Source organism: Mixophyes fleayi, chromosome 6 (genome assembly GCF_038048845.1).
Source record: "Mixophyes fleayi isolate aMixFle1 chromosome 6, aMixFle1.hap1, whole genome shotgun sequence".
NCBI classification, from domain to species: domain Eukaryota; kingdom Metazoa; phylum Chordata; class Amphibia; order Anura; family Limnodynastidae; genus Mixophyes; species Mixophyes fleayi.
This window is the reverse complement of record NC_134407.1, coordinates 6,203,617-6,223,322: the sequence shown is the minus strand read 5'-3', so window position 1 is coordinate 6,223,322 and position 19,706 is coordinate 6,203,617.

Below are 19,706 nucleotides of genomic sequence, written 5' to 3'. Positions count from 1 at the left end.
TCCAGTGTGAATCATTTCTGTATTCATTTTCCAAACGTTCTTTTTTTAAATCTCATTCTGATCATGATGAATAACATGGATAAAACAAACATCCCATGTTAGCTACTAAATAGGAACATAAATTTAAACGCAGTGTCCGGCTATCTGCCCAGAAATTTGTCATTCTTCTCAAATAAATGTCTGTTACCAAAACAATAACGAATACAAATAGAAAAAGGAAATATGAAATGGAGGCATGACCAGCGAGGACGTACAGCATTATGTGTGACTGAGACCAGACTGAACTGCCGACATCCATTCGAAGATATTCTCAGGGGGCAATCAAGATTTATTCTAGTAAAATGTCAGAATATTTGTTTTACGCTTCCTTATAGATTCTTCCAGACAGGCAAATCCATGTTTTACAGCATAAAACGGTAGAAAATGTCTAATTTGACGTACTGACAGAGTTATTGGCTTTATCATAATTTTTCTCGGAACAGATTTAACATTCAGAAATAAATAACACATTTTCTGTGTTGTCACTTGTTTTAATAATCTGTCACTTTTCAGAATATCTTATAATGTTTGACACAACAAGCTGGATTTTTAAAGTTAGTTTCACTGAGTCACTAATCACACACATTTTGTTGCAGTTCCTGTCACAGTTGGGTTTGTTAACCTTTGTCTTGTAACTATTCTAGTGATCTGATTGGCTTCAGGTTGGTCTAGTCCCGTCAGTGTTCTAATACCCTGATTGGCTACAGGTCACTAGCCCTATCAGTTGCTGTTTGGAATAAATTTCAGATTAAAGCTGCAAAGTTATAAAGTTTTAATACTATAATAATTTTAAAATGTGAATCAGCAGAACTGACATCTGAATATTCAGCAATATTCCAGCATGCAATGGTGTAGTTCATCTGATTTTTCAAAAACTATCAATTCACTTTGAAAATGAACAATAGAATAAAGTATCAATGATTCACAAATTGAATTATGATAGATACATCATTGTTGTTTTGCCTGGACTTCCCCTTCTCCCTTTATTTTATCCTAGAATCAACACGCTTGAAAGGTATAATTTCTATAGGTATCATTTTTGCAAAGTGTGCGTTTAGGGAGAGTGCTCTATGATGCGTACTGCTGATCTTTTGGATGGCAGTACGAGCTGTTGCAGGTTTGTCATTCTCCTGTATAATTATTATAAATGTTAAATGATGATCACTGAAAACATAGTTTGCACTTTAAAATCGTTATCAGGTGCAACTTCAGTTCCAGAATGAACACTGTTTACATCATCATCACCCTCATCAACATCAACATGTTTGAAAACTTTAGTTATGCAATTAAAATGTTAATTTTTATTTTCAGAACTGCCATCTAGTCTATCAGATCTTGCATGTTTCTCCCAATGGAGCCTATCATGCCTTTCCATATATTGGATCATGACTGACGTTCCAGCCTTTTTCCCCAGCAATCTCGATTAATCCTCTGTGTGCACTTGGCTAATCACTTTACCTATATCACTCCAAGAATTCCCAAATTGCTGATTTTCAGCTTGATAAATGATACATTCTCTCATCACATAATGTAAAGATTTAGGTTTCCTTTTTTCGGGGGGAGGACGTTGTGATTGGCGAGTCAGGCAAGTTTTAAACATTTATTTTTTTACTAGCTTAATGGCAGCTTCGTCTACTTCAATTTACCCCTTGACAACTTTGAAAGCCGTTTCTGAAAATCTGAGATCTGACTCTATCGCTAAAATAGTAAAATGGTTATCTGCCTCTGTCATGAGATGGATTCTGAGCATGGAATGTGGAAGAACTACACTGAATTCTCTATTACTGATTGATTCTTTTTTTATGAGCCGCCAGTCATTTTTCTGGAGACCATAATGCACTAAAGCCCATGCAAATAGCTCACGCACTATGGCTTCCGCACTGGAGACAAATTTGTTTGTGACAATAGATTACTAAGTGGTGAGCATGGCGGATAGGGTAGGGGGGCCTTGCTCATTAGGGAGCTTATAGTCTAATTGGAAGAGGTCACAGCTGAAATAAGAGGATCAAGTGTGGCACAGAGTGGAGATAGGGATAGTTGTTAAGGTGTACCAGAGTGAGTAGTATAGGTGGGAGTAGGGTAGGTGTGAGGATGTACCAGTGTGAGTAGTATAGGTGGGAGTAGGGTAGGTGTGAGGGTGTACCAGTGTGAAGTAGTATAGCTGGGAGTAGGGTAGGTGTGAGGGTGTACCAGTGTGAGTAGTAGTGGTAGTTGTAGAGTAGGTGTGAGGGTGTACCAGTGTGAGCAGTTTAGGTTGGAGTAGGGTAGGTGTGAGGTAGTATAGACGGGAGTAGGGTAGGAGTGAGGGTGTGCCAATATGAGTAGGGTAGGTGTGGGGGAGTACCAGTGGGAGCAGTATTGGTCAGAGTAGGGTAAGTTTGAGGTAGTATAAATGGGAGTAGGGTAGGTGTGAGGGGGTACCAGTGTGAGGTAGTATAGCTGGGAGTAGGGTAGGTGTGAGGGTGTACCAGTGTGAGTAGTAGTGGTAGTTGTAGAGTAGGTGTGAGGGTGTACCAGTGTGAGCAGTTTAGGTGGGAGTAGGGTATGTGTGAGGATGTACCAGTGTGAGTAGTTTAGGTTGGAGTAGGGTAGGTGTGAGGTAGTATAGACGGGAGTAGGGTAGGAGTGAGGGTGTGCCAATATGAGTAGGGTAGGTGTGGGGGAGTACCAGTGGGAGCAGTATTGGTCAGAGTAGGGTAAGTTTGAGGTAGTATAGATGGGAGTAGGGTAGGTGTGAGGGGGTACCAGTGTGAGTAGCATAGCTAGGAGTAGGGTAGGTGTGAGGGGATACCAATGTGAGGTAGTATAGATGGGAGTAGGGTAGGTGTGAGGGTGTATCAGTGTGAGTAGTATAGGTGGGAGTAGGGTAGGTGTGAGGGTGTACCAGTGTGACTAGTATAGGTGTGAGTAGGTTAGGTGTGAGGGTGTACCAGTGTGAGTAGTATAGCTGGGAGTAGGGTAGGTGTGAGGGTGTACCAGTGTGAGGTAGTATAGCTGGGAGTAGGGTAGGTGTGAGGGTGTACCAGTGTGAGTAGTATAGCTGGGAGTAGGGTAGGTATGAGGGTGTACCAGTGTGAGGTAGTATAGCTAGGAGTAGGGTAGGTGTGAGGGTGTACCAGTGTGAGGTAGTATAGCTGGGAGTAGGGTAGGTGTGAGGGTGTACCAGTGTGAGTAGCATAGATGGGAGTAGGGTAGGTGTGAGGGGCTACCAGTGTGAGTAGTATAGATGGGAGTAGGGTAGGTGTGAGGGTGTACCAGTGTGAGGTAGTATAGCTGGGAGTAGGGTAGGTGTGAGGGTGTACCAGTGTGAGTAGTATAGCTGGGAGTAGGGTAGGTATGAGGGTGTACCAGTGTGAGGTAGTATAGCTAGGAGTAGGGTAGGTGTGAGGGTGTACCAGTGTGAGGTAGTATAGCTGGGAGTAGGGTAGGTGTGATCGTGTACCAGTGTGAGTAGCATAGATGGGAGTAGGGTAGGTGTGAGGGGCTACCAGTGTGAGTAGTATAGATGGGAGTAGGGTAGATGTGAGGGGCTACCAGTGTGAGTAGTATAGATGGGAGTAGGGTAGGTGTGAGGGGCTATCAGTGTGAGGTAGCATAGATGGGAGTAGGGTAGGTGTCAGGGTGTACCAGTGTGAGTAGCATAGCTGGGAGTAGGGTAGGTGTGAGGGGGTACCAGTGTGAGTAGTATAGATGGGAGTAGGGTAGGTGTGAGGGGCTACCAGTGTGAGTAGTATAGATGGGAGTAGGGTAGGTGTGAGGGGCTATCAGTGTGAGGTAGCATAGATGGGAGTAGGGTAGGTGTGAGGGGGTACCAGTGTGAGTAGTATAGCTGGGAGTAGGGTAGGTGTGAGGGGGTACCAGTGTGAGTAGTATAGCTGGGAGTAGGGTAGGTGTGAGGGGCTACCAGTGTGAGTAGTATAGATGGGAGTAGGGTAGGTGTGAGGGGCTACCAGTGTGAGTAGTATAGGTGGGAGTAGGGTAGGTGTGAGGGTGTACCAGTGTGAGTAGTATAGCTGGGAGTAGGGTAGGTGTGAGGGGCTATCAGTGTGAGGTAGCATAGATGGGAGTAGGGTAGGTGTGAGGGTGTACCAGTGTGAGTAGTATAGCTGGGAGTAGGGTAGGTGTGAGGGGGTACCAGTGTGAGTAGTATAGATGGGAGTAGGGTAGGTGTGAGGGGCTACCAGTGTGAGTAGTATAGGTGGGAGTAGGGTAGGTGTGAGGGTGTACCAGTGTGAGTAGTATAGCTGGGAGTAGGGTAGTTGTGAGGGGCTATCAGTGTGAGGTTGCATAGATGGGAGTAGGTTAAGCTCTGGTAAAAAACATGGGTTTTCAGAGAGCAATCTCATCATTCTCATTCTCACTGCTGCTAATAGCCACTAGCACTTAATTGTAATTTCAGATGTACTTTGTTTTCACTACTGCCAGGATCTGACATTTTGCCCTCAAAATCTGTAAAGTAAATCCACATAATAGAATATTTTAGAATATTAAAAACAATGGCTCATGATCCGTAATAAAACTAACAGAATATTTTAGGGTTTTTTATTTATAGCATATAAATCCGAAAATAAACAATTTATCATTGAAAAAATAAAATAAAAGATTGATGAATATCTAGATTCTTGTGAAGATTAACAGGTGACCAAGTTGCCTTCCTAAATAGAGATTTTAGCATAGAAGAAATAGCTTTAACTATTAGAACAATGAAAACAAAGCTGTTTCTGGACCAGATGGTTTCACTGCTACTTTTTTCTAATTATATCCAGGAATCTATTTCTCCAGTTCTTGTTGAACTGTTTAACAGAATTTTCAAGGGTGAAAGGTTTGTGAGGGACACGACCAGGATCGTACATGATAGTAATACCAAATGACAATTGTAATCCCACAAAATGTAGTAATTTTACCAACCAATCTGTCTTTTGAATGTGGATATTAAAATATTTGTAAAATCCATGTCAATTAGACTAGCTTCTCATTTTGATAAATTGATTGCATGATGATAAAATCATTTTTATTCCAAATGGACAAAGTGCTGATAATTATTGAAGATCATAAATTTCATCCACGTTGTGAATGAGAGAAAAGTTTCTGCTCTGGTCATGTCCCTCGATGCCGAGAGAGCTTTTGATTGGCTTTCCCGGTCTTTCATGTTGAGAAAATTTGATTTAAAGGGAATTTTTAAGAGGTCTTAAAGCACTTTATCACAACCCCTTGGCAAATGTGTTTTGGGTACCAGAACTAGTTCTTCTATTATTAAAAATGAGGCTAGTCAGGGTTGACTTGCTCACCTCTCATTTGCTTTGACTTTAGAACCAGTTGCAAAAATTAAACAAAATATAGACATCTCAGGCATTAATATAGGCTCCAAAGAATACAAAATATATGCAGGTGACATTATACTAACTTTACCAAACCCACATATTTCCCTTCCAGATTTTTAGAAAGATCCTATGCTAATTGGTGGCCTCTCCAATTTCAAAATAAATAAAAAATGTATACAGAAGCTCTACCTCTCAATACAAATATAACCTTTCTAGATATTTTAAAAAAGAATTTCAAATTTCATTGGTTACATGATAAAATATTTATGGGACATCTTAATCAATAAATAGAACAAATTATTGGATGCAAATTCTCCAAGATAATTGGACAATATAATAAGAGATGTAAATATGTAGAATAAAATGTTCATCACCTGGTCTGGAAGAATTGCTACAATTAAGATGAATATCCTTCCTAGAATACCATTTTTATTTCAATCAGTTCTTATGAGAGATATTTCTCAGACTATAGAAATGAAACAATCACACATTTCTAAATTGCAAGTACAAATCATTTCACTTTACAAAAATCAAGTAAATTTGGTGGCCTGGGCCTCTCAAATATCCATAGCTTTAACATAGCGACTTGTGCTCCTACATTTTTGTAAAATAATTTGGATTCATTTTGAAGGTCATTTCTTAAAAACGTTTGCTCCATTTAAGCTCTAATGATCTCTCCTAAAATTAGACCACCCTCTCAATAGTTTCCTCTAACCCTTTGCGCTGAACTATGCATGAATCCTAGAGTATATAGAAATTTATTAAACCATTATATTAAATTAAACCTGAACATTAGCACCTTAACATAATTCCAGAATTTAGTATATTAAAAGTTAGATTTAATTTAAAAGAAACTTCAATTTCTTTCAATAAGTACAACGTAAACTTTGTTTTAATAGATCTTATAGTAATGAAAAATTAATCAATCCCTTATGTACAGAAAATTCCCAAATAAATAAAATACTCTAAAATCTTAATCAAACATATCATCATCATCATCATCATTTATTTATATAGCGCCAACATATTCCGTAGCGCTTTACAATTGGGGACAAACGTAATAAACTAATAAACAAACTGGGTAAAACAGACAAAGAGGTGAGAAGGCCCTGCTCGCAAGCTTACAATCTATGGGACAATGGGAGATTGACACATGAGGTTAAGTATACATTTTGCATCTTGGCCCAGCCAGACTGCAAAGGTAAGGTGACTCATAAGCTAAATGATCCTGTCACACAACAATGTTGGTCCGGGGGTAGTTGTCTTGTGTGAAATTGTGTAACAGGCTAAAGGTAGTGAGGTTAAGATGGTGGTTGAGGAATATTATAAGCTTGTCTGAATAGGTAGGTTTTTATATAAACATATACTTATTTTTTCTAATTATATAATTACTAGATTCTGTAAATCTCCAGATATACCCACAATATATAGGGTAATATTACACACTTGGCACCCATCATATTGAGTCAGCTACAAGCATCATACGGTTATAATAAATTAATGGTTAAGAAATTATATCTACCATGGATCTCTTACTTAGAGTCCTTATCATAACTCTTAAATTGGATTGTAATTATTTTAAAATCCATAGCAATAATGTTTCAAATTAGTTTTTTTTAAAGTACACATTTAAATATAGCATAATTAGTCTTTTCCTATGTTTTTCCTATGTTTTTATCGCCTAATAACCTACCTCCCTTCCATCCCTCTTCTTACTAACCCTAAAATTAAATCATTGCATTTATAAAGAGGTTTCCATTTATATATTTAATTAATATAATTTCTAAGTAAATGTATTTCTACATTTGAAATTCCTTGGGAAATGATGTCTTATGATGTAGCATACTTTACACATATATGTATTGCCCAAATATATGGGACTCTCACTGTTTAGAGTTTAGGCCTCCATATTAGCAAAAGCGCCGTTGAGTGGCGGGTAGCTTCACCATACATTTGCAAAAGTGTGCAACTGAGACTTTTGCATTTTTAAGTACAAGTAGAAATGGCAGCTCCTTTGCTGGCTCTAGCAATGTGCTGGGGGATTTTTCCCTGTGTTTGTTCCTTACAGGATAACCCCACCCATTCAAGCACCTGCTATGAGCCTATAAATTGATTGAGCAACTTCCACTTCTGTATACTGTATAGTCTGCAAGGTGTGACTAACTAAAGAAATGTTGATCTCACAATGTAATATAAGAGGATGATGTATAGCCCACATGGGGAGCCAGTCCGTCATTTCATGTGTTTGACTCATATTTACAGAACCAGCGCTTTGACGTAAGCGAAGTTTGTCACATTTTTAAGTCCTACTTTTCTTTTGTTCGTGCAAGTTTCCATTCTCTAAAGTAAGTGACAGTCAATGTAGCAAACTTGATTTACAATCAAGGCTTCAGTTAGAGGAAATGGACAGACTGATGAAAAATGGGGGTTCTGCGTCAGTCTGTGTGAATATTTTTTTTTCCAACCCTCTACATGAAATAATGGATGGAAGGGTTCTGAAGATATCAGCAATTTATACAATGTTACAAACAAAACCCTTTCTCTTTTATATTTTTCTTAGCTTATAATGTCTGTATAGCTCTTAGAAATTGAACAGCACTATAAAGATGTCTGGTAATTTCTAAATACTGGATAACAATAATAACAATGATGCCATTAAACTACCTTTAAATTGGATTTCCACCTCCAGATTTATAGTCTTATCACTCTCTGCTGCTACTTGTACTAAATATAATGTTTTTTCCCATTGTTTTCCTTTCTGTTTTTGTGCTTTTGTTGTCCATTAATACGACATACCTCTGCTGCGCTCTATAAAACTAAAAGTTTCAGAAAGACGTGTACAGGTCAATACATTAAGTAAGCTGCAGGTGATTGACCCCTTTATATGAACCATTTACTTTAAGGGAAAAATGCCCATTATAAATCTACTTATTGCACAAAATAAAACCTTGGACTCCTTTTCTTCTCTAGCAATAGGAAATATTTTAGAGTAATTACTGTGTTTCGTCTCATTTGAGTTGCATTCAGAGCTTGGTGAAATGTATTAAAAGTTTCAGACAGAATGACATTTTATCAAGTGCCTCTCTCTGTAGACCAAAAGTATCTTACAGCAAATGTTTAGCAGAATGATACTCAGGGCACGTAGCCTTAGACCAGGATGACATTCAGACAGGTAGGGGAACATTGATGATTTAGAAATTTCAATTCTCAAAATGAAGCCCATGTTCTAAGAACATTATATATCATTACAGAATATTGGTAGCTTTCAGAGATCCATTTGTAATGCAGTCTCATTCCAGCTGTTATCTGTCAGTGTACAGCAGAGGTTTGTATTTTTATATTCTTATCCGGAATATCATTCCAATATAGTACCAAGATCACGGACTCGAAAAGCTAGAAGCCAGGTTTACTGAATACAGTATATATACGTAGGGCAAACTTCCAGCAGATATACTTGGAAAAACAACAGTGAATGAACCTTACCATGCCAAATCATACCCAAGCCTCCTACGTATCCTCTTTGTGCTGCAAGGGATTCTGGGAGAAGCCCTGCTGGCAATATTGTCCCCTCACAGGAACAGGTTACTCCAGCAGGTCTTCTTACTTTATCTCTGCACAATGGCTAGGGAAATGGCAAAGTTGGGTATAATATGACTGAGTGATGTGTATTGGTCCTAACTGAATACGTGAAACAAGTCCAATTATTTGGACATTTCCCCTTTATCAGTCATCTATATTCTTTCAATGATATCTGTGTAGGTTGTATGTTACAAATGTCAGATATGAGAGGTGATGCTGTATCCACAAGGCAGCAAAGTAGGGTTAATAACCTAAAAAAATGAGGGGTGCTGTTATTGAGGAGTGCCAGGTGTGTTGAGCCTGTCTCCTATTTGATTAGCTGGCCAGAGTGTGCCTCCCACCACTCCTACTGAGCCAATCAGAGAATAGCTTGAGCCACCACTGAAGAAAAAGAGATGTATAGCCGAGGGGCAAGCTGAGGAGAGAACAGGTGGAATGGAAGAACAAGGATGGAGAGAGTGTGCTTAGGGGAAGGCTGATGGAAAGGGGGAACGGGGAAGAGATTCTAAGACTATGTCGTGTCCGTCATCACTATCAGTCGGAACTTACACCTGACCAGTAGTGGGTGCAAATGATACAGGTGAAACTGAGTGTACTTACCAGATATACAGGACATGAATTGGCCACATCTGTTTTGGCACGCCCTTACTGTACATGGCCTCCAATATTTCGCCCCTTCCGTCACCCGTTCCATCCCTCAAGTCATAGGCAGTTGTGTCATTTGCGTTCTGACATGGATTGCTTTTATTGGCGTAATGGCAGTTTCTGGGCATGTAGAGAACTGTTTCATGCAATATACGATGCACAAATGGTCATATGTCCAAACATGAACCAGGCCCATAGTGTCTGGACTCTAGGACCAGGGGTAAATGTCCTTCCACCCGGAGGGCATCTAATAGTAACAAGAAACTTTGATAACTGCAAAACAGTATTTGGAGCTTTCTGAGGGTCTTGTGTCCCCAATTTGCATATATTAAAAGTCCTGATAACTGAGCTTTACTGACATGGAAAATAAAGGTTAGGATTTGGACTCTTAGCCCAGAGATTACTGGAGTGGAAAAGACGGTCAGCGCCATATAGTGATTTGTTGAACATATTGACATAATAAATTATCCTAGATGTAGCATATTATAATTTATAAATTCTGTAGAAAATTAGATATTGTGTATTGTATATAATTATATGTTGTGATTACTGCTAAATGTTAAATCCCCAATCTCTTGCACAAAATAAATATCAGGGGGTAAATATATGAAATGCCGAAGTCAACAGAAATCGTTGACTTTGCAGGGGAAATTTAAAGTGGCGATGACTTGTAAAGGCAAGTTTACCTTTACAAGCCATTGCCACTTTAAAATTGTCACGAGGCCAACCGCACAAATAACTTTTCAGCAATTTCTATATTTTAATTACATTAGTCCTTAATTCTCCAGTCTCTCCTCTCCACGCCATAAACATTGCCTGGTTTATCTCATAGACAATCCAGTTCATTTTTCAACCCAATCATATAAAGATCTCCATATACCTGTTCAGGAAACCTCTATATTGTAAGCCGCATTTCATGCCTACAAATTGTTTTCCTGGTATTTATCAAGAAAATCCTCCATGACAACGCGGCACTGTAGATGTAATTGTTATCACATGTAATTTACTCCTCAGATATTTTCTTTGTGATTTAAACGCTCTCTCTTTCAGTTGGTCATGAAATCACTGCGTGATTATTTAAGTAGTTGTTCGATAGCATTTTCCACTGATTAAAATCTTTAGTTTCTGGACTGTTATTACAGTCAATAGTTGCACTCAGGGAATACTAATGTGAAGTGAAAGTAGAGAGTTCAACTGAATAGTGAGACAAAATGTGTTGGGTTTTTTTTTCTGAACAATTAACGTACTGTACAGTCAAACCTCTTTCCAATGACACAAATGAGCATTTGATTTGAGGTGAATGTAATGAACTGGGGTGTTCTATGAAATTAAAGCCTGATTATCATTAAAGGGGATGTATACTGCCCCTTTGTTAAATGATGATTTCACGCTTTGGCAGCGATTAGCCGGAATACCAGTGAAAGAGGGATAAGTGCTCCAATGCAGACAGGGCAGCATTTGATTGGTTGAATCCAAGAGAAAACTGCTAATGATTGGTGGCCCCATAATTCATCAAAATGACACTCTGTCTGCAATAGGATGAGTCCAAGCTCCCAGTTACTATCCAAAGCAGTGGATTGCATTTGACACTATAAAAGTACTGAATGTCCTTTCTTCCATGTGACAATAGAGTAGAATGTCATATTTTATTTGGGTCCCTGATAATTGTTTTTTTTTGCAAAACTATAGTCTGCTTCTAAATATTAATATTTTATAGTGTAAGGAACACATGTAGTTGTAGTTAAATAATAATTTACTTGGTCTGTAAACAAGGGTGAAATAAGTAAAATACTAATTCAAAAGGATTGTTGATTTCCAATCTGACTCCCAGGTAAAGGGGTTGAGTTCAATGTTTCATTAGATTAATCTACATGTTGCTCTATGTTTGGGCTAGAGGTAGAAGTGATTAGAAATTAATAAAGATTAGCAAAAACAAAATACTTGAAGATGTTTTGTGGTGGAATTCCATTTCCCTCTCTATTTGTACATTTGCATATCGCTGAGTGTATAGTCAGAGCTAGAGCACCGATGGTGTCAAAATAAAACAAAAATGGTAGGGTGGGGAGAAAAACACACTAAAAATTCAGAATAAGGTGGTTTTACACAGAGCAGAAATTCAGCTCGTCTCCACTCCTCCTGCGTTTGGTTCACAAATCGGTATTCAATATTGGGCAAATACTCAATGAACTCACAGATTTTTTGTTATTGGATGAAAGATGATTTGAAAAAATAAATTTAAGAGTTCATAAAGTTGTTGTTCCCAAGACCATAAACTATTACCTATAAATAGACTATAAGCCCCCAGCCTCAAATCTTTCAAGCACTCCCTGAAAGCTCCCCCCTCACACCCAGCTCCATCCAAAGACAACTCCCTCCTCACGCTCCACCTGCCCCTTTCACTCCACCTCTACAGTCTCCATTTCCTACCCTAATCCTCTTGAATGGCTATCCTGACGCGTTTCGCCTTATCTACCTCCTCATCCTCTTCGTAATGCTTCCTTTGTTCTAGTTGTCTCTTCTCATGTAGTTGCTTTCTCTATAGTCTCTTTGTATTGATATTTACTGATTCTGTTGTTTCTCTTGTCTCCTACTTATCTGTATATTGTTCTGTTTATACTTTGTTGCTTTGCTGCAGGATCTGTGACGCCATATAAATAAATTGAGGCGATAATGATGAACTAGTGACAACATTTTATTAGCAAGGTTAAAAAAAACCCAATCCCTTTCTCCTTGGAGAGGTGGATAGTGATAAACATAATGATTTATATTCTCCTATTGCTCCATAAACCGTCTGCATATAAAGTACCTCACAGACACATTTTATATTAATTCCAGAGATATCCGGATAGTTTATGTCTCACCCAAAAAATAGTTTTAGTATGCAGGCACAATCATTTAGTCTTTAATCGGTTTTACTTATTAATTTGATTAGCCTTGATATTATAATTAGTCCACCTCCTTGACTAATTGAACTAATCAGCTTGGTTTCCATAGTTGTGTTAATATGACATAATTCCGGTCCTTAGTGTCACTACCTGGTTTATATATAGTGAATAAGTATTGAGCGGGATTGTTAATGTTGAGCCTTCACCTTCGGCCCCGGCTCCTTCTGGTGTTTTTGCCAGATGTGTTTGTTATAGCGTGTAACGTGTGTACAATGACTGCGGATATGGTATTACAGATAGGGGTCTATTTAGTTAAATGTATTGTTTTAACTTTTATTTCTGAGATTATGGGTAATATGTGGCCCTTTTGAAGGGTAGAGAATCCATATATGGACCCTGAAGGGTTTCACTGTCTTACATTGTTGGTTTAACATCGAAGTCAAGGGAGAACGTAGCACCAAATTCACTCTGAAACATGGACTTTTCTCTTTCAACCAAGAGATTATTTTCATGGCAGCCAGGCAATACTCAGCTGTAATAGCAAAAGCTATCCCAAGTAATAACAGAGACTTATTGATCATGAAGCTGTGATGCAGTGAGCGTAAAGGGGGGGGAGGGGGTGCATGCGTGAACCCTTTTCCCTGCAATCTGCAGCAGACGAAGGCTGGCATAAGAGGTGGATGTCAGCCTCTGGGGGCATGTGATTATAGACTGGAAACCTAACCCTGGGGCCAGTGGAATTCATCATCATCACCATTTATTTATGTAGCGCCACTGATTCCGCAGAGCTGTACAGAGAGCTCACATTTTTCAATTCCTGCCATTATCTAAGATTGTATTCCATTTTATAACTTTGAAGTTCAAAAATACGTTGATACTTTTAATAGTCCAAGATACTAAGGAGTATTCTTATGAGATTGGACTTTTAGTTCTTGCTTCTAATTGCACTCAAAACTATCAATCTCATCCACACCATATAAAAGAGGGATTAAACATCTACAACATTGATTTGTTTTGTTCATTGTCTATATAGATTTAGTCTTTCACTTGGAAGGCGTTTTTAGGACAATTTACTGAATTGGCTGTAAATAATTATTAGCACATCCCACATCCATGCCCCTCCCCCAGGTTTTGGTTTGGTTAAAAAAACATCAAATTAAGGACAAGTTTGTCTCTACCTACGGCATATCTGCCTGGCATGGGAGACAAGGGGGCACTACAATTAGAGTGGCCTGAACCCTTAATCAGGTCCTGGTGTTTTCCAACCAGCTGTTCCATGAAATCCTCGCCTCCGTCTTACCCCAATCATAGCACACAGCAGAATGAGTGACCGTCGCAATCCCAGCTCTGTTCATAGAATATAAACACTGCAAAATGTGAATTTATAAACACAGTGTGAAATGATTGAAATGGGGTTTAAATATTGTATAGCTGGAGCTTTGAACCTCTGCAAAACGCTAGTTCAGCTGTGATTTTTTTTTTTCCTGCTGTTGTACCTGAACATTAGGAACTTAGAAGATATATACACCAATCAGCCACATTAAAACAACCGACAAGTGAAGTGAGTAACATTGTTTTTTTGTTTTTTTCATCTCCCTCTTGGTGCACCCTACAATTTTGTTGTTTCTATATACATACGAGATTGGCGTTTTCAAAGAGGTGTCGCAACAGAAGTGAGATATGTAGAACTTATCTTTTGTATATAATGTGGAAGTCCCATATGGTTGGAGCGCGAATGGTTTATCTTGTTGTTTGAATATCTCTTTACAATGGCAGTTGTCAAGGAGTGGGATATATTAAGCAGCAAGTGAACAGTCAGTTCTTGAAGTTGATGTGTTGGAAGCAGGAAAAATGGGCAGTGTAAGGACCTGAGTGACTTTGACAAGGGCCAAATTGTGATGACTCCTGGGTCAGAGCATCTCCAAAACAGCAGATCTTGTGGGGTGTTTCTGGTATGCAGTGGTTAGTTCCTAGCAAAACTGGTCCAAGGAAGGACAACCTGTGAACCGGCGACAGGGTCATGGGTGTCAAATCTCATTGATACACGTGGGGAGCGAAGGCGCCCGTCTGGTCCAATCCCACAGAAGAGCTACTGTAGCACAAATTGTTGAAAAACTTAATGCTGGCTATGATAGGATATGTCATGTGGACGACCGGGTGCGTGTGCGTTGTTTACCTGGGGAAGAGGTGGCACCAGGATGCTCTATGGGAAGAAGGCAAGGCGGCGGAGACAGTGTGATGCTCTGGGCAACGTTCGGCTGGGAAACCTTGGGTCCTGGAATTCATGGGTATGTAAGTTTGACACGTATCATCTACCTAAACATTGTTGCAAACCAAGTACACCCCTTCACGGCCACGGTATTCCCTGATGGCAGTAGCATCTTTCAGCAGGATAATGCGCCCTGCAGGAATGGTTTAAGGAACATGACAAAGAGTTCCAAGTGCTGACTTGGAATTTACAGGACTAAGGATCTGCTGCTAACGTCTTGGTGTCAGATACCACAGGACACCTTCAGAGGTCTTGTGGAGTTCATGCCTCAACGGGTCAGAACTGTTTTGGCGGCATGAGGGGGGACCTGCACAATTTTAGGCAGGTGATTTTAATGTTGTGCTAATCGGTTTAAAGTATATTGTATTATTTGGTATATACAGCCTTGCTAGGGGTTGGAAAATGAATCCAGGTCTCTGACTCAAAAGTAAAGTAGATTTAAAAAAATCTAAAAATAATTAAATTGTAACAGTTTGAGTTATAATTCATTTTACCTAAAAAAAACAAATTCTTTTAAAGTCTCATATCTGTCAAGCGGAGGAACAACTCCTCCGTCTAGAGCTTTTAGCGCATTTACAAAGTTCTGACCCACAATTGTATTTGAAATTGATTTGCCATATTCCCAATGGTCTATTTAAATGTAAATGAGTGCTGTTTTCAGACTTAATCTACGGTGCATACCGTATGAAAAGCTGTCAGCGTCTACTTGTTATAGGTATTGTACTTCCAAATACGGATTAAACATTATTGTCTATGGATGTTAACTATAATGTAGGGAGAGAAGATGCTGAAATATTTTGAACCAGTTTAAGATTCAAATTTCACTGGTTCGATGGCCACAAACATGTTCACGATACAATCGTCAATAGACCCCGATTTGAATTTGCAATTCGAAATTTGCAGCTTGCATTTGCCGTTTGCATTCACAGATCACGTTTGCTGTTTGTATTTGAGGTTCTCTGTTCATGATAAAATTTGCATATTTAAATATTTTTAAGCACTATTTGAATAGTTATTTTTAAATATTAAAAAAAGTATTATTTTTTATTTGCATCGCAAACAGTACTGTGTTCAACATTTCAAAACTGTTCAAATGTATCAAATTAAGCCTTAGGGTTATATTTACTAAACGGCGGGTTTGAAAAAGTGGAGATGTTGCCTATAGCAACCAATCAGATTCTAGCTGTCATTTATTTAGTGCATTCTACAAAATGAAAGCTAGAATCTGATTGGTTGCTATAGGCAACATCTCCACTTCTTCAAACCTGCCGTTTAGTAAATCTAGCCCTTAAAGTGTTCAAAATTCTCTAAAATAGCTTGAATTTTTATTTTTTATTTTATATTTATTTTTTAAACTAGTTGGAGAAATTATATGTAGCAGGTTTGTCATCTCTTGTTATTTAGTAGCATTACAATTCACACTATCATTCTACTTGTGATGAAACGGCCATGATATGGTGCCCTAAACCAACTGAAAAATATAGTTAATAAGAGTCAACATTGAAATGTTACAACCGCAGTCACATGTCCTAAAACCTTGGTAGCTTCAGGGACAAACCCACACTGCGTCGTGTTAATTAGCCCTCACCACTTGGCCGTGGGAAAATGCTTCCAGGTGCAAATGAATGGAAATGATTACAGAACAATATAGCATACTTAAAGCACAAAACAGAGGAAGTATTTCACAATGTGTTTTTGACCGTGTTCAACGCATTTGAACTGATGAAGTCAGATTGTACGTTAAGTTACAAATTCTCAAAACGTGTTATGTTTGTGATGCTGCTGCCTTATCGCAAAACCAGGACATAGGTATTAATCTGAATGACCTTCAGCGGCCGACGGCCGGCTTTAGGGCCCCCACAGTGACTTACCTTGGGCTCGGTCACTGGGCTACCTTCCCTTTTGAAATATCCCTAATAGGCAAAAAGATTACAAGACCCTAAAACAACAATTTGGCGCTTATCGGTTATATATTCTTAGTCTTGTAGAAGAGCAGCTCTGATTAGGGGTTTGGCTATTGCATAAGTAATATACAAACACAAAGGAATAACTATCAGAGCGCTATCTACCAAGCAAAAATATGTTGTACACCCATATTGTTATCTAAAACATTATACATTTATTTCTTATAAATCATCATCACATATAATATTAAGTTTCACTTAAAAATGTAACATATCAGAGTAGGTTCCAAGCCGTTCTTACATCCCAGCACACACTGATTATTTGTAGACTTCCTTTGTATATCACAGTTTCTTATTAAGCAGGTCGTCAAGTCTCTGTATATAGTAACTACCAGATCTATAGCCGGCCAATAGATTTATTTTGTTCTAAGATACCTTTTTGGGCTTTTATTACACAGCTCAACGGTTTTATTCTCCCGACTGAATGAAAGTCTTTTTAAACCCAAATGTATATCTTCACGCAGTATTTGCTGCCTCCTTTACTGTGTTCAGACGTTCAATTCCTCCCTTCCGGATATATCTCTCTTTCTCCTATTAACCAGCTGGTATAAAACTGATCGTTATTATTATTTTTCAACTTCTTAGTTAAACATTAAAGGGCATATGGTAATAGGAGAAATATCAGCTCTGGATCAACACCGCTCTTTCTGCTGCCAGATTAGGGCAACTTTTATAGTATCTCCTTATAGTATCTCCTACTGATAACCGTGTAGCGTTCTAGTAGTAGTATTTGGTAAACTTCACAACTTCCAATTGCTTTCATCTTACGCGTTTCTCCGCCTTCTAGCGTACTGGCAGTTCCGTAAGAGAGATTATCTCATCACTTCCTAGCAACTATCTATTGTGAACAGCACCAATCAGAAATCTTTGCAACAAAGTTCATCTCATTAACAAAATGTCTATTAGTAACACCAAGGAACCACATTCAAACAATTCTTTTAATACACAATATCTATATCATCCATAGGATGAATCATAAACTCATAAGAGAAAGTATTATACTGTGTCATAAATGCTGATCTTATATTCTCATTTCACTTCTTTATTCATAACAATAAGGACTAAAACGCTACTTATCTTTAATCTGTACAATAGTGCTTTTTCATTCATTCATTCAATTAACCATACCTACCTTGGAATTTCTTAAATAGTACATATACTCATATAATACATTAGTAGATGTTAATTCTGCTTTCTTTGTGTCTCTGGGAACACCTTTCATGAGAGCATAGACTGTACCTGTATTGCTTTCTCGAAAACTCAAATATTTCCTCAGGTTAAGAATTAAATGTTATTTTGCTCAATCGCTTCATTTAAATCCTGGCGGGGGAGGTGGGGGGGGGGGGGGGTAACAGTCCTAACATAAAGTTTCAGACTGCTTCCCATATACATAATGTGTTGCATCGTTCTCCTCCTCTTTTTGTAAACTTCACAAGGATTGTGTATTTCCTAAGGAGCATTGCCTAATAATGCTTTGACAAATTATGTATTGTATTTATATTTTGTATATTACGTCTATGCTCTCCACATCTTACTCATAAATGACGTGTCATTCTTTCCACATATTACAGTCCACATTTGCATAGAGAGATTACTAACAAGGCTGGCAAGTATAAAAAGCAAGATGACTGTGAGATTGGGTCTTTGGACCTACTGGACCTCTATTATTATATTTAAATCTAAGTAATATGCATTAAATGGATATGTTATGTTTACGTGATCATGAAGACTTTCTTGGTGAGAAACCATTGCCCAAATTAGAGAAGTTTAAATGCACAATTTTGCATTGATACAACTTGAGCTGTGGAACTTGGGTTAATGTCACAATTTGTTCCCTGGCAAAGAACTGAATTGTTGAATGAGTGTATATATAGTATCACAGCACAGTGTACGACTCTATAGTACATTATGTAACAATGTAAAACATTAGATTAGATTACTGAACACAATCACACAGTGGGTGCTGGACAACAAAAGTACATAGCTTGTTTCATCCATCCCATAGATGACTAGTTAAATTGAGATCTGGTGACTGATGAGGTGATCACTAACATGTTTCTGGAACTATTCCTGGGGTCTCCAAATTTGTTTTGGACGGGCCCGATAATGCTTTGTCAAACCCACATGGGGCTCGGAAGAACAGATCAGGGGACGATGTATCAGATGGAGAAGCTTCGCAGGATCCCCATTTACCACAAGTTAGAATTCCGTTCCTAATGCTCAGATATCTCCTACTAAAACAAAGGCACAATATTACTGTTGCATTGTAAAATTTCTTGGTAATTTGGTTGGTTACCATATTAACACTTTATTCATAAGGATTGTGGCAGTGAAATGTTGCATTACTCATATGAAGGATCCTAAAATGTGGGCACTCATCCCTACACCACCACCAGACTGCGATGCTGATCCTAAGCTGGTTAGATGGATGGAATTGTGCAGTTTCTTCCATAACTTGACTCCACCATCAGCGTTAAACAGCAGGATCTGTATTCCTCAGAACAGGCAATATATTTCCAAACTTGGTGTGTGTTTTTTTTGAGTTCCTTAGGCTGGGTACACACAACAGGATTTTCACCCAATTATCGCGCAAATCACATGATAAATGACCATTAGGTACAATATCGCATTAGTGTGTACGTTCCCACGATCATATTTTATTGTACCAAAACACATCGTATCGTCTCATTTGATTTTATAAACAAACTAAAAATCTCCATAAGCGATGGAACGATGTTGTTCCAATCCTGCAGTGTGTAAGCACTCACTACCAGCAGTGAAGGCAGATCTCCATAGAGTTTACAGAGTCACAATCTTTTCAGCCAATGGTTATGACAGATGAAGAGCACAGATCTGTTGGTAAATCGTGTAACACATGTATAGTGTGTACACATTACTCGGCTGCTGATTGGACTTCTAGTCGTTGGTAAAATCCTCACCAATATCACATCAGGAGAAATTTTTTGTAGTGTGTACTCAGCCTTAGTCCACCGGAACCCCATCT